This window comes from Ascaphus truei, unplaced genomic scaffold (genome assembly GCF_040206685.1).
Source record: "Ascaphus truei isolate aAscTru1 unplaced genomic scaffold, aAscTru1.hap1 HAP1_SCAFFOLD_1258, whole genome shotgun sequence".
Taxonomy (NCBI): domain Eukaryota; kingdom Metazoa; phylum Chordata; class Amphibia; order Anura; family Ascaphidae; genus Ascaphus; species Ascaphus truei.
The window spans coordinates 17,501-30,570 of record NW_027454131.1 but is presented as its reverse complement, the minus strand read 5'-3'; positions in this window follow the sequence as shown (position 1 = coordinate 30,570).

Genomic DNA, 13,070 nt, shown 5'->3' with positions numbered 1-13,070 from the left:
CCCCCATGATATTCCCATCGTTCCCCATTTTCCCCAGCATTCCCCATAATCTTCCCATCGTTCCCCATTTTCCCCAGCGTTCCCCATAATCTTCCCATCATTCCCCATTTTCCCCAGCATCCCCCATGATCTTACCATCGTTCACAATTTTCCCCTGCATCCCCCATAATCTTCCCATCGTTCCCATTTACCCCAGCGTCCCCCATGATCTTCCCATCAATCCCTATTTTCCCCAGCGTCCCCCATGATCTTCCCATCGTTCCCCATTTTCCCCCATTTTCCCCATCGTCCCCATGATCTTCCCATCGTTCCTCATTTTCCCCGGCAACCCCCATGATCTTCCCATTGTCCCCCATGATCTTTCTGTCATTCCCCATTTTCCCAGTGTCCCCCATGATCTTCCCATCATTACCCTTTTTCCCCAGCATCACCCATGATCTTCCCATCATTCCCCAGCAACCCCCATAATCTTCCCATCGTTCCCCATTTTCCTCAGAAACCCATGATCTTCCCATCGTTCCCAATTTTCCCCAGCGTCCCCATGATCTTTCTATTGTTCCCCATTTTCCCCAGTATCCCCCATGATCTTCCCATCGTTCCCCATTTTCCACAGCGTCCCCATGTTCTAGCCATCGTTCCCCATTTTCCCCAGCGTCCCCATGATCTTCCCATCGTTCACCATTTTCCCCAGCGTCCCCCATGATCTTACCATTGTTCCCCATTTTTCCCAGTGTCCCCCATGATCTTCTCATCGTTCCCCATTTTCCCCAGCGTCCCCCATGATCTTCCCATCATTCCCCATTTTCCCCAGCGTCCCACATGATTTTCCCATCGATACCCATTTTCCCCAGCACCCCCCATGATCTTCCCATCGTTCCACATTTTCCCCGGCATCCCCCATGATCTTCCCATCATGACCCATTTTCCCCAGCATCCCCCATGATCTTCCCATTGTTCCCCATTTTCCCCAGTGTCCCCCATTATCTTCCCATCATTCCCCATTTTCCCCAGCGTCCCCATGATCGTCCCATCGTTCCCCATTTTCCCTAGCGTCTCCCATGATCTTCCCATCGTTTCCCATTTTCCCCAGCATCCCCCATGATCTTCCCATTGTTCCCCATTTTCGCAAGCGTCCCCCATGATCTTCCCATCGTTCCCCATTTTCCCAAGCTTCCTCCATGATCTTCCCATCGTTCCCCATTTTCCCTGGCATCCCCCATGATATTCCCATCATTCCCCATTTTCCCCAGCATTCCCCATAATCTTCCCATCATTCCCCATTTTCCCCAGCGTTCCCCATAATCTTCCCATCATTCCCCATTTTCCCCAGCATCCCCCATGATCTTACCATCGTTCAGAATTTTCCCCTGCATCCCCCATAATCTTCACATCGTTCCCATTTACCCCAGCGTCCCCCATGATCTTCCCATCAATCCCTATTTTCCCCAGCGTCCCCCATGATCTTCCCATCGTTCCCCATTTTCCCCATCGTCCCCCATGATCTTCCCATCGTTCCTCATTTTCCCCGGCAACCCCCATGATCTTCCCATTGTTCCCCATTTTCCCCAGCATCCTCCATGATCTTTCTGTCATTCCCCATTTTCCCAGTGTCCCCCATGATCTTCCCATCATTACCCTTTTTCCCCAGCATCACCCATGATCTTCCCATCATTCCCCAGCAACCCCCATAATCTTCCCATCGTTCCCCATTTTCCTCAGAAACCCATGATCTTCCCATCGTTCCCAATTTTCCCCAGCGTCCCCATGATCTTTCTATTGTTCCCCATTTTCCCCAGTATCCCCCATGATCTTCCCATCGTTCCCCATTTTCCACAGCGTCCCCATGTTCTAGCCATCGTTCCCCATTTTCCACAGCGTCCCCATGATCTTCCCATCGTTCACCATTTTCCCCAGCGTCCCCCATGATCTTACCATTGTTCCCCATTTTTCCCAGTGTCCCCCATGATCTTCCCATCGTTCCATATTTTCCCCAGCGTCCCCCATGATCTTCCCATCATTCCCCATTTTCCCCAGCGTCCCACATGATTTTCCCATCGATACCCATTTTCCCCAGCACCCCCCATGATCTTCCCATCGTTCCACATTTTCCCCGGCATCCCCCATGATCTTCCCATCATGACCCATTTTCCCCAGCATCCCCCATGATCTTCCCATTGTTCCCCATTTTCCCCAGTGTCCCCCATTATCTTCCCATCATTCCCCATTTTCCCCAGCATCCCCCATGATCTTCCCATCGTTCCCCATTTTCCCAAGCGTCCCCCATGATCTTCCCATCATTCCCCATTTTCCCCAGCAACCCCCATAATCTTCCCATCGTTCCCCATTTTCCTCAGCGACCCATGATCTTCCCATCGTTTTCCATTTTCCCCAGCGTCCCCATGATTTTTCTATCGTTCCACATTTTCCCCAGCGTCCCCCATGATCTTCCCATCGTTCCCATTTTCCACAGCGTCCCCATGTTCTTGCCATCGTTCCCCATTTTCCCCAGCGTCCCCATGTTCTAGCCATCGTTCCCCATTTTCCCCAGCGTCCCCATGATCTTCCCATCGTTCACCATTTTCCCCAGCATCCCCCCATGATCTTCCCATCGTTCCCCATTTTCCCCAGCGTCCCCCATTATCTTCCCATCATTCCCCATTTTCCCCAGTGTCCCCCATGATCTTTCAATCGTTCCCCATTTTCCCCAGCGTCCCCATGTTCTAGCCATCGTTCCCCATTTTCCCCAGCGTCCCCATGTTCTAGCCATCGTTCCCCATTTTCCCCAGCGTCCCCATGATCTTCCCATCGTTCACCATTTTCCCCAGCATCCCCCCATGATCTTCCCATCGTTCCCCATTTTCCCCAGCGTCCCCCATTATCTTCCCATCATTCCCCATTTTCCCCAGTGTCCCCCATGATCTTTCAATCGTTCCCCATTTTCCCCAGTGTCCCCCATGATCTTCCCATCATTCCCCATTTTCCCCAGCGTCCCCCATGATCTTCCCATCGTTCCCCATTTTCCACAGCGTCCCTATCATCTTTCCGTCATTCCCCATTTTCCCCAGCGTCCCCCATGATCTTTCCGTCATTCCCCATTTTCCCCAGCATCCCCCATGATCTTCCCATCGTTCCCCATTTTCCACAGCGTCCCTATCATCTTTCCATCATTCCCAATTTTCTCCAGCTTCCCCCATGATATTCCCATTGTTCCCCATTTTCCCTGGCATCCCCCATGATATTCCCATCGTTCCCCATTTTCCCCAGCATTCCCCATATTCTTCCCATCGTTCCCCATTTTCCCCAGCGTTCCCCATAATCTTCCCATCATTCCCCATTTTCCACAGCATCCGCCATGATCTTACCATCGTTCACAATTTTCCCCTGCATCCCCCATAATTTTCCCATCGTTCCCCATTTACCCCAGCGTCCCCCATGATCTTCCCATCGTTCCTCATTTTCCCCGGCAACCCCCATGATCTTCCCATTGTTCCCCATTTTCCCCAGCATCCCCCATGATCTTTCTGTCATTCCCCATTTCCCCAGTGTCCCCCATGATCTTCCCACTATTACCCTTTTTCCCCAGCATCACCCTTGATCTTCCCATCATTCCCCAGCAACCCCCATAATCTTCCCATCGTTCCCCATTTTCCTCAGCAACCCATGATCTTCCCATCGTTCCCAATTTTCCCCAGCGTCCCCATGATCTTTCTATTGTTCCCCATTTTCCCCAGCGTCCCCATGTTCTAGCCATCGTTCCCCATTTTCCCCAGCGTCCCCTTGATCTTCCCATCGTTCACCATTTTCCCCAGCGTCCCCCATGATCTTACCATTGTTACCCATTTTTCCCAGTGTCCCCCATGATTTTCCCATCGATACCCATTTTCCCCAGCACCCCCCATGATCTTCCCATCGTTCCACATTTTCCCCGGCATCCCCCATGATCTTCCCATCATTACCCATTTTCCCCAGCATCCCCCATGATCTTCCCATCGTTCCCCATTTTCCCCAGCATCCCCCATGATCGTCCCATCGTTCCCCATTTTCCCTAGCGTCTCCCATGATCTTCCCATCGTTTCCCATTTTCCCCAGCATCCCCCATGATCTTCCCATCGTTCCCCATTTTCCCCAGCATCCCCCATGATCGTCCCATCGTTCCCCATTTTCCCCAGCGTCCCCCATGATCTTCCCATCGTTCCCCATTTTCCCCAGCGTCCCCCATGATCTTTCTGTCATTCCCCATTTTCCCCAGTGTCCCCAATGATCTTCCCATCATTACCCTTTTTCCCCAGCGTTCCCCATAATCTTCCCATCGTTCCCCATTTTCCCCAGCAACCCCCATAATCTTCCCATCGTTCCCCATTTTCCTCAGTAATCCATGATCTTCCCATCGTTCTCCATTTTCCCCAGCGTCCCCATGATTTTTCTATCGTTCCACATTTTCCCCAGCGTCCCCCATGATCTTCCCATCGTTCCCATTTTCCACAGCGTCCCCATGTTCTAGCCATCGTTCCCCATTTTCCCCAGCGTCCCCATGTTCTAGCCATCGTTCCCCATTTTCCCCAGTGTCCCCCGTGATCTTCCCATCGTTCCCCATTTTCCCCAGCGTCCCCATGATCTTCCCATCGTTCACCATTTTCCCCACCGTCCCCCATGATCTTCCCATCGTTCCCCATTTTCTCCAGCATCCCCCATGATCTTCCCATCGTTCCCCATTTTCCCCAGCGTCCCCCATGATCTTCCCATTGTTCCCCATTTTCCCCAGCGTCCCCCATTATCTTCCCATCGTTCCCCATTTTCCCCAGCATCCCCCATGATCTTCCCATCATTTCTCATTTTCCCCAGCTTCCCCCATTATCTTCCCATTGTTCCCCATTTTCCCCAGTGTCCCCCATGATCTTCCCATCGTTCACCATTTTCCCCAGCATCCCCCATGATCTTTCCGTCATTCCCCATTTTCCCCAGCGTCCCCCATGATCTTTCCGTCATTTCCCGTTTACCCCAGCATCCACCATGATCTTCCCATCGTTCTCCATTTTCCCCAGAGTCCCCCGTGATCTTCCCAACATTCCCCAATTTCTCCAGTGTCAACTATGATCTTCCCATCGTTCCCCATTTTCCCCAGCGTCCCCCATGATCTTCCCATCGTTTCCCATTTTCCCCAGCGTCCCCCATGATCTTTCCGTCATTCCCCATTTTCCCCAGCGTCCCCCATGATCTTTCCGTCATTTCCCGTTTACCCCAGCATCCACCATGATCTTCCCATCGTTCTCCATTTTCCCCAGAGTCCCCCGTGATCTTCCCAACATTCCCCAATTTCTCCAGTGTCAACTATGATCTTCCCATCGTTCCCCATTTTCCCCAGCGTCCCCCATGATCTTCCCATCGTTTCCCATTTTCCCCAGCGTCCCCCATTATCTTCCCATCGTTCCCCATTTTCCCCAGTGTCCCCCATGATCTTCTCATCGTTCCCCATTTTCCCCAGCGTCCCCCATGATCTTCCCATCATTCCCCATTTTCCCCAGCGTCCCCCATGATCTTCCCATAGTTCCCTATTTTCCACAGCGTCCCTATGATCTTTCCGTCATTCCCCATTTTCTCCAGCATCCCCCATTATCTTCCCATTGTTCCTCATTTCCCCCAGCTTCCCTCATGATCTTCCCATCGTTCCCCATTTTCCCCAGCTTCCCCATGATCTTCCCATCGTTCCCCATTTCCCCCAGCATCCCCCATTATCTTCCCATCATTCCCCATTTTCCCCAGTGTCCCCCATGATCTGTCATTCCCCATTTTCCCCAGTGTCCCCAATGATCTTCCCATCGTTCCCCTTTTTCCCCAGCGTCCCCCATGATCTTCCCATCGTTCCCCATTTTCCCCAGCATACCCCATGATCTTCCCATCGTTACCCATTTTCCCCAGCACCCCCCATGATCTTCCCATCGTTCCACATTTTCCCCGGCATCCCCCATGATCTTCCCATCATTACCCATTTTCCCCAGCGTCCCCCATTATCTTTCCATCGTTCCCCATTTTCCCCAGCGTCCCCCATGATCGTCCCATCGTTCCCCATTTTCCCTAGCGTCTCCCATGATCTTCCCATCGTTTCCCAATTTCCCCAGCATCCCCCATGGTCTTCCCATCGTTCCCCATTTTCCCAAACGTCCCCCATGATCTTCCCATCGTTCCCCATTTTCCCCAGCGTCCCCCATAATCTGTCATTCCCCATTTTCCCCAGTGTCCCCAATGATCTTCCCATCATTACCCCTTTTCCCCAGCGTTTCCCATAATCTTCCCATCATTCCCCATTTTCCCCAGCAACCCCCATAATCTTCCCATCGGTCCCCATTTTCCTCAGCAACCCATGATCTTCCCATCGTTCCCCATTTTCCCCAGCGTCCCCATGATTTTTCTATCGTTCCCCATTTTCTCCAGCGTCCCCCATGATCTTCCCATCGTTCCCATTTTCCACAGCGTCCCCATGTTCTAGCCATCGTTCCCCATTATCCCCAGCGTCCCCCATGATCTTCCCATCGTTCCCCATTTTCCCCAGCGTCCCCCATGATTTTCCCATCGATACCCATTTTCCCCAGCATCCCCCATGTTCTAGCCATCGTTCCCCATTTTCCCCAGCGTCCCCCGTGATCTTCCCAACATTCCCCATTTTCTCCAGTGTCAACCATGATCTTCCCATCGTTCCCCATTTTCCCCAGCGTCCCCCATGATCTTCCCATCGTTCCCCATTTTCCCCAGCGTCCCCCATTATCTTCCCATCATTCCCCATTTTCCCCAGCGTCCCCCATGATCTTCCCATCGTTCCCCATTTCCCCCAGCATACCCCATGATCTTCCCATCGTTACCCATTTTCCCCAGCACCCCCCATGATCTTCCCATCGTTCCACATTTTCCCCGGCATCCCCCATGATCTTCCCATCTTTACCAATTTTCCCCAGCATCCCCCATGATCTTCCCCTTGTTCCCCATTTTCCCCAGCGTCCCCCATTATCTTTCCATCGTTCCCCATTTTCCCCAGCGTCCCCCATGATCTTCCCATCGTTTCCCAATTTCCCCAGCATCCCCCATAATCTTCCCATCGTTCCCCATTTTCTCCAGCAACCCCCATAATCTTCCCATCGTTCCCCATTTTCCCCAGCAACCCCCATGATCTTCCCATCGTTCCCCATTTTCCCCAGCGTCCCCATGATTTTTCTATCGTTCCCCATTTTCCCCAGCGTCCCCCATGATCTTCCCATCGTTCCCCATTTTCCACAGCGTCCCCATGTTCTAGCCATTGTTCCCCATTTTCCCCAGCGTCCCCCATAATCTTCCCATCGTTCCCCATTTTCCCCAGCGTCCCCCATGATTTTCCCATCGATACCCATTTTCCCCAGCATCCCCCATGTTCTAGCCATCGTTCCCCATTTCCCCAGCGTCCCCCGTGATCTTCCCATCGTTCCCCATTTCCCCCAGAGTCCCCCGTGATCTTCCCAACATTCCCCATTTTCTCCAGTGTCAACCATGATCTTCCCATCGTTCCCCATTTTCCCCAGCGTCCCCCATATTCTTCCCATCGTTCCTCATTTTCCCCAGCGTCCCCCATTATCTTCCCATCATTCCCCATTTTCCCCAGCGTCCCCCATGGTCTTCCCATCGTTCCCCATTTTCCTCAGCAACCCATGATCTTTCTATTGTACCCCATTTTCCCCAGTGTCCCCCATGATCTTCCCATCATTCCCCATTTTCCACAGCGTCCCCATGTTCTAGCCATCGTTCCCCATTTTTCCCAGCATCCCCATGATCTTCCCATCGTTCACCATTTTCCCCAGCATCCCCCATGATCTTACCATCGTTCCCCATTTTCCCCAGTGTCCCCCATGATCTTCCCATTGTTCCCCATTTTCCCCAGCATCCCCCATGATCTTCCCCTCATTTCCCATTTTCCCCAGCATCCCCCATGATTTTCCCATCGATACCCATTTTTCCCAGCACCCCCCATGATCTTCCCATCATTACCCATTTTCCCCAGCATCCCCCATGATCTTCCCATTGTTCCCCATTTTCCCCAGCGTCCCCCATTATCTTCCCATCGTTCCCCATTTTCCCCAGCATCCCCCATGATCTTCCCATCATTCCCCATTTTCCCCAGCGTCCCTGTGACGGGGAGGGGTGCCAAGCGAGTAATGAAGGGGTCACCCCCAGTAGGAACCCCCTTCCACCATCTGGGAAGTGAGGGGTTAACCCGAAATGTACTTATACTACATGTAGAGGGAGAGGGGGATTGGCCTGGTATTAAAGGGGTTACACCCCATATGGCCACACCCTGCCCTCACCTGGGAGGCGAAGGGTTAACTGGACTGCTGTCCAGTACTGTTTTTGCCCCTGCTTCAGCACCCAAATGTGTATTCCCCTGTAAGAATTTATTTTCCCCATTCCAGTGTCTGCACCAACACTTACACTGGGATCCAGTCGGGAGGGAAAGGGTTAATGTTAATATAGTGTTTATGGCCCTTTGTTCCATTTTCCCGCCTTTGCAGGCTCCATTTTGCAGTTTTCCATAAGTCGCCATTACAGCTCCACACAATCCTATGGAGATTCCGGCGATTTGGGCCCGTTCTCGTAGAAGACCTGCAGGTGGCGCTCGAGAGGAGGAGCGGCGGTTGCCCATTGAAAGTCAATGAAGCCATTCATTTCAATGGGGATTCCTCCACTCAGACCTCCAGGAACGGATTGGCAGCCATCCAAACCGCAGACCGCAAGAGCGGAAACATTATCAGTGAAGAGAGCTTTGATCACTTTATTGATCATTTGATCGCAAGTTCAGGTTTGATTGGCGTGAGAAACTTAGGTTCTAGGGCACCCAGTAATACAATTCTTTTTGCCCCTAGACCCTAGGAATCCCCTCACACGACCCCAACCGGGTCCGACACTCAATGACCCCGGTAAAGGGTCACTCGCTACAAGGGTCGCGCCATTGACTCTAATGGCGGAGGTAAAAGCCGCGAGTAAAAACGGCTAAGTCAGAATGAGCAGAAACCTGGAACCCATAACTCCGGTACTGTTCAGCCTAGAAGGCTGTGATTTGGCCACCATTTAGTCCTAGTTCCGGCAGGATTGCATGGCAAATAGCGACCCTCTCGGGGCAACAGAACGGAGTCAGGGTAAATTCAAAGTTTGGGTTTCTGCCATTGACTTGCATGGCAGAAAAAAGCCTTGTGTTCCAAAAGTGCTTTTAAAAATTCATTTGTGTAACTCCGGTCCGGTGGGTCACAGCGAGCTGAAACTTGGCCACCATGGAGAGTCCCCTCCGGCATGATGGTCTGGCAAGTTTCAACCCGCTCGGCCAGACCAAACGGATTATTTTAATATGTTTAGAGATTAAGAAATGTATTGTATTTTGGGTCTGGTATAAAAGCCTGCGAAAGATACTGGCTCTGCTAAATGTTAATGCTCAAGGGGGCGACCAGTTGTCTACAACAGACCCCCTGATCAAAAGCTTCACCACTCAGATTGTGTACAATAGAGCAGTGAAACGCAGGGCTTGAGTGGTCTGTAAGTGCAATAATTCACACTTACAGACAAATGATTTCCTGACCAGATCCAAGTCTGGTAGACTTTTAGGCGCCCTGTCTTTAGTGTGGGGCTAGAGAAATGAGACCCCAAGGGCTAGATGTGCGCATGTGCCAACTAACTGGGGGCATTGGCCCAACAATGCTTCTCATGTTAGCTGGCAAAAGGTCATTGGGTGGAGGTAATTGATAACCAATGCCTGGCACCCAATGTTAAGGTATAAGTCTGGAATCCCATATAAACCAGTGTAAAGCCTATTACCAGTGTCTTCGTTTTCTACAACTACTTGTTACCTGATGCCTGAATGAATTGCCAATCCTGTACCTGATTGCTTCATTGTCCAACCCCTAAGTAAGTGTATATTTTGTCTGTTATTTGTGCAATCTTGTGTGTTCACCTTCTTTAAGGAATAAACTTAATTTATCATATCCTAGTCGTGTTCAATTCAACCCAGATATTTGTGTATATTATAACCCTGCACAAGCTTCCGTGACAGTAATGCATTTCAATGGGGATTCCTTGACTCCGACCCCCAGAAACAAGCTGGCAGCCAGCCAGACCGCAGAACCGCAAGAGCGGAAACTATGTCTGATAAGAGCTTTGATCAGGTCTCGGTCAAGTTCACGTCCAATTGGCGTGGGAAACTTGTGTTCTAGTGCATCCAGGAATAACATTATTTTTGCCCTTAGACCCTAGGAACCCCCTCACTCGACCCCAACCGGGTCCGACAATTAATGGCGATGAGAAAGGGTCGCGTCGGCCATGAGGGTCCTACCATTGACTCCAATGGTAGCGGAGGTCCCATTGAATCCTATGGCGGCGCCGGCCCATGCATTTCCTATGGCAGCGCCGGCCTTATTGATTCCAATGGAGGAAAGCCGCGTGGCTTTGAAACGGCTAAGTCCAAAAGTGTGTAAAGTGAAAACCCATATCTCCGGTTCTGTGAGGACTAGAGAGCTGGGAGTTGGCCATCATATAGTCACTGCCCCGGCATGACTGCATGGCAATTTCCAGCCCTCTACGATCAACCAGACGGAGTATGGGTAAATGTGAAAAATGTGGTTTTCCCATTGACTTCAATGGCGGAGTTGGTCCTGTCAAGGGACCCAATAGGCAGACTAGGGGATGCCAGTCTTTTAAGAGTGGGGCTAGGGAAATGAGCCCGATTAGAATAATGCCCACCCCTGTGGGCAGATATTACCTTGCTTCCCACGTGAGGTGGCAAGGGGTAATAGGGTGGAGGTAATTGGTAACCAATACCTGGCACCCAATGTTAAGGGATAGGGCTGAAACCTCATATAAATGAGTGTAAGCCCTATGCCCAAGGTCTTCGTTTTGTATCCTGCATCGTGAATAAATTGCCAATCCAGATCCTGATTGCTTCATTGCCCCAAACCCTAAGTAAGTGTTCATATTCTGTGTGTTATTTGTATATCCTGTGTGTTCACCTTTTTCAAGGAATAAACTTTCTTTATTATATCTAAGTCGCATTCAATTCAACCCAGTTTATTTGTGTATATGATAACCCTGCACAAGCTCCCGTGACAAGCACACAGCGCAGTCACCGCACCAGATTAGGACAGAAGATGAAAGCTTTCTGTTATATAAATAAAATGTTAAATCTTTATTAAAAAACGTTGTTCTTACCAACAAGTTTAAAAATGGATGAGAACATTGCAGCAGGGACACAATGTACACGCAAGACAGAGACTTCTTATCGTAACCCCACCTCTGCTGGGAGCCTGTGCCATGAATCTACCACCCTTTACATGTAGTACTTCCTCCCATTTTCCCCCTCCTGCACCCCACCCCTCCTCCCGGGCTCACTAATTTCTTGCCCCCCAGTAAACCGATCAGGCTGTCTGCTTCTGGGGCCGGACACACAGCACAGGCCGCACCTGGTGCCTGCGTGGCCCTCTGGCAGGTAGGAGCCACAGAGGGACAGGGGGGAGGGGGGTTACGGATTAGGCCGGGCTCCCTTAATAAATAAAGGCTACGCCCAGCATGCTGTCCCTTTGCTATGTCAGGTCCCTTCATTTTAGAGCAAAATATCAGGAAAATATATATTTTGCAACAGATTACAGCTGTAATATATACTAATAACCCCCCCCCCCCCCCTAACCAGATGCCCCTGTGGTTCATCTCTTTTGTGTACCAGGCACCTCAACCATTGGCTGCATGACCCCTGCTGCGATCAGGTCTTTGAAGTTCTTTCAATTACAGCCAAAGTGTCACCGTCTGTAACCCCTTCTGTGCTGGATTCCCTCTTATTCCCACAGTAGTTAGGCGTGGGCCAGTCCTCTGATTGACTGAAGATTAAAACATCTCTGATTGGTACAAAAATCCCATAGGGGTTAATGGGCACGGACATCTTTAAAAGCCCCTGCCCGGCCGAGTCCGTCACCGGGGAAAGACATCCAGATGCGGTGATCTCTGTGGTACGGTGCAGGGCAAAGGGGCAACTGCACACACCAACGTCCCCCGAAGTCCTTTACCCCGCTCCCCCGGGTGGGACTGAACTACTTGTTATCCCCCCTCCCCTCCTATGTACTGCTGCTGACCGTTATATTCGGCGCGCTGTACCTTCCACATTACTTGTTTGAGCGCTCTGTAGTCGTGACGGAGTGTTACACAAAACCATGTGGCCTAACTTGTGACCCAATGTATATTGTGATAGTTTCTCAGACGCTGCCCCCTGGTGAGTTCAGGCTGTAACTGCATGTGCTGTGTGATTCAGTAACTCGCTGGGTGCTCGCTGGACACACTAGGACTCTCGAGGTAAAGTGGAGATCCCAGAGTCCGCAGGGTAAAGGAGGTTGGGATGATTGTGATCAGGGATCAGGGATTGAGTAAATGTTTTGCGTGTTCTGGGGACCCTGGGACCCTCTGCACGGAGGTCCCCTTGTCCCCAGAACCCATATGGGTATCAGGGTAGGGATGTGTAATTTGGGTCAGTGACCCCAGGCGTGCGTGGCCAGTATCCCAGGTGTAAGAGCGTGGCTCTTGGGGTGGTTCTGGGTGGTACTACTCTCCAAGCAAAGTCAGTCTAGGATTCCCAGGGTGTAGTGTGGGTCAGTGACCCCAGGATTGGGTGGGAGTGACCACAGGATTGGGTGGGAGTGACCCCAGGATTGGGTGGGAGTGACCCCAGGATTGGGTGGGAGTGACCCCTGGATTGGGTGGGAGTGACCCCAGGATTGGGTGGGAGTGACCCCAGGATTGGGTGGGAGTGACCCCAGGATTGGGTGGGAGTGACCCCAGGATTCGGTGGGAGTGACCCCAGGATTGGGTGGGAGTGACCCCAGGATTGGGTGGGAGTGACCCCAGGATTGGGTGAGCGGTACCCCAGGTATAAGAGCGTGACTCTTGGGGTGGACCCGTTGCGGTTGTAGGGCTGATGCTACCATCCTGGCAAAGTGGGCCTAGGGATGGTAGTGGATGTTTCTGGGCACCTTTTGGCCCGAGTGGGGATACCTTGCGGTCAGTAGGACCAAGGCGCTTTCCCTGCA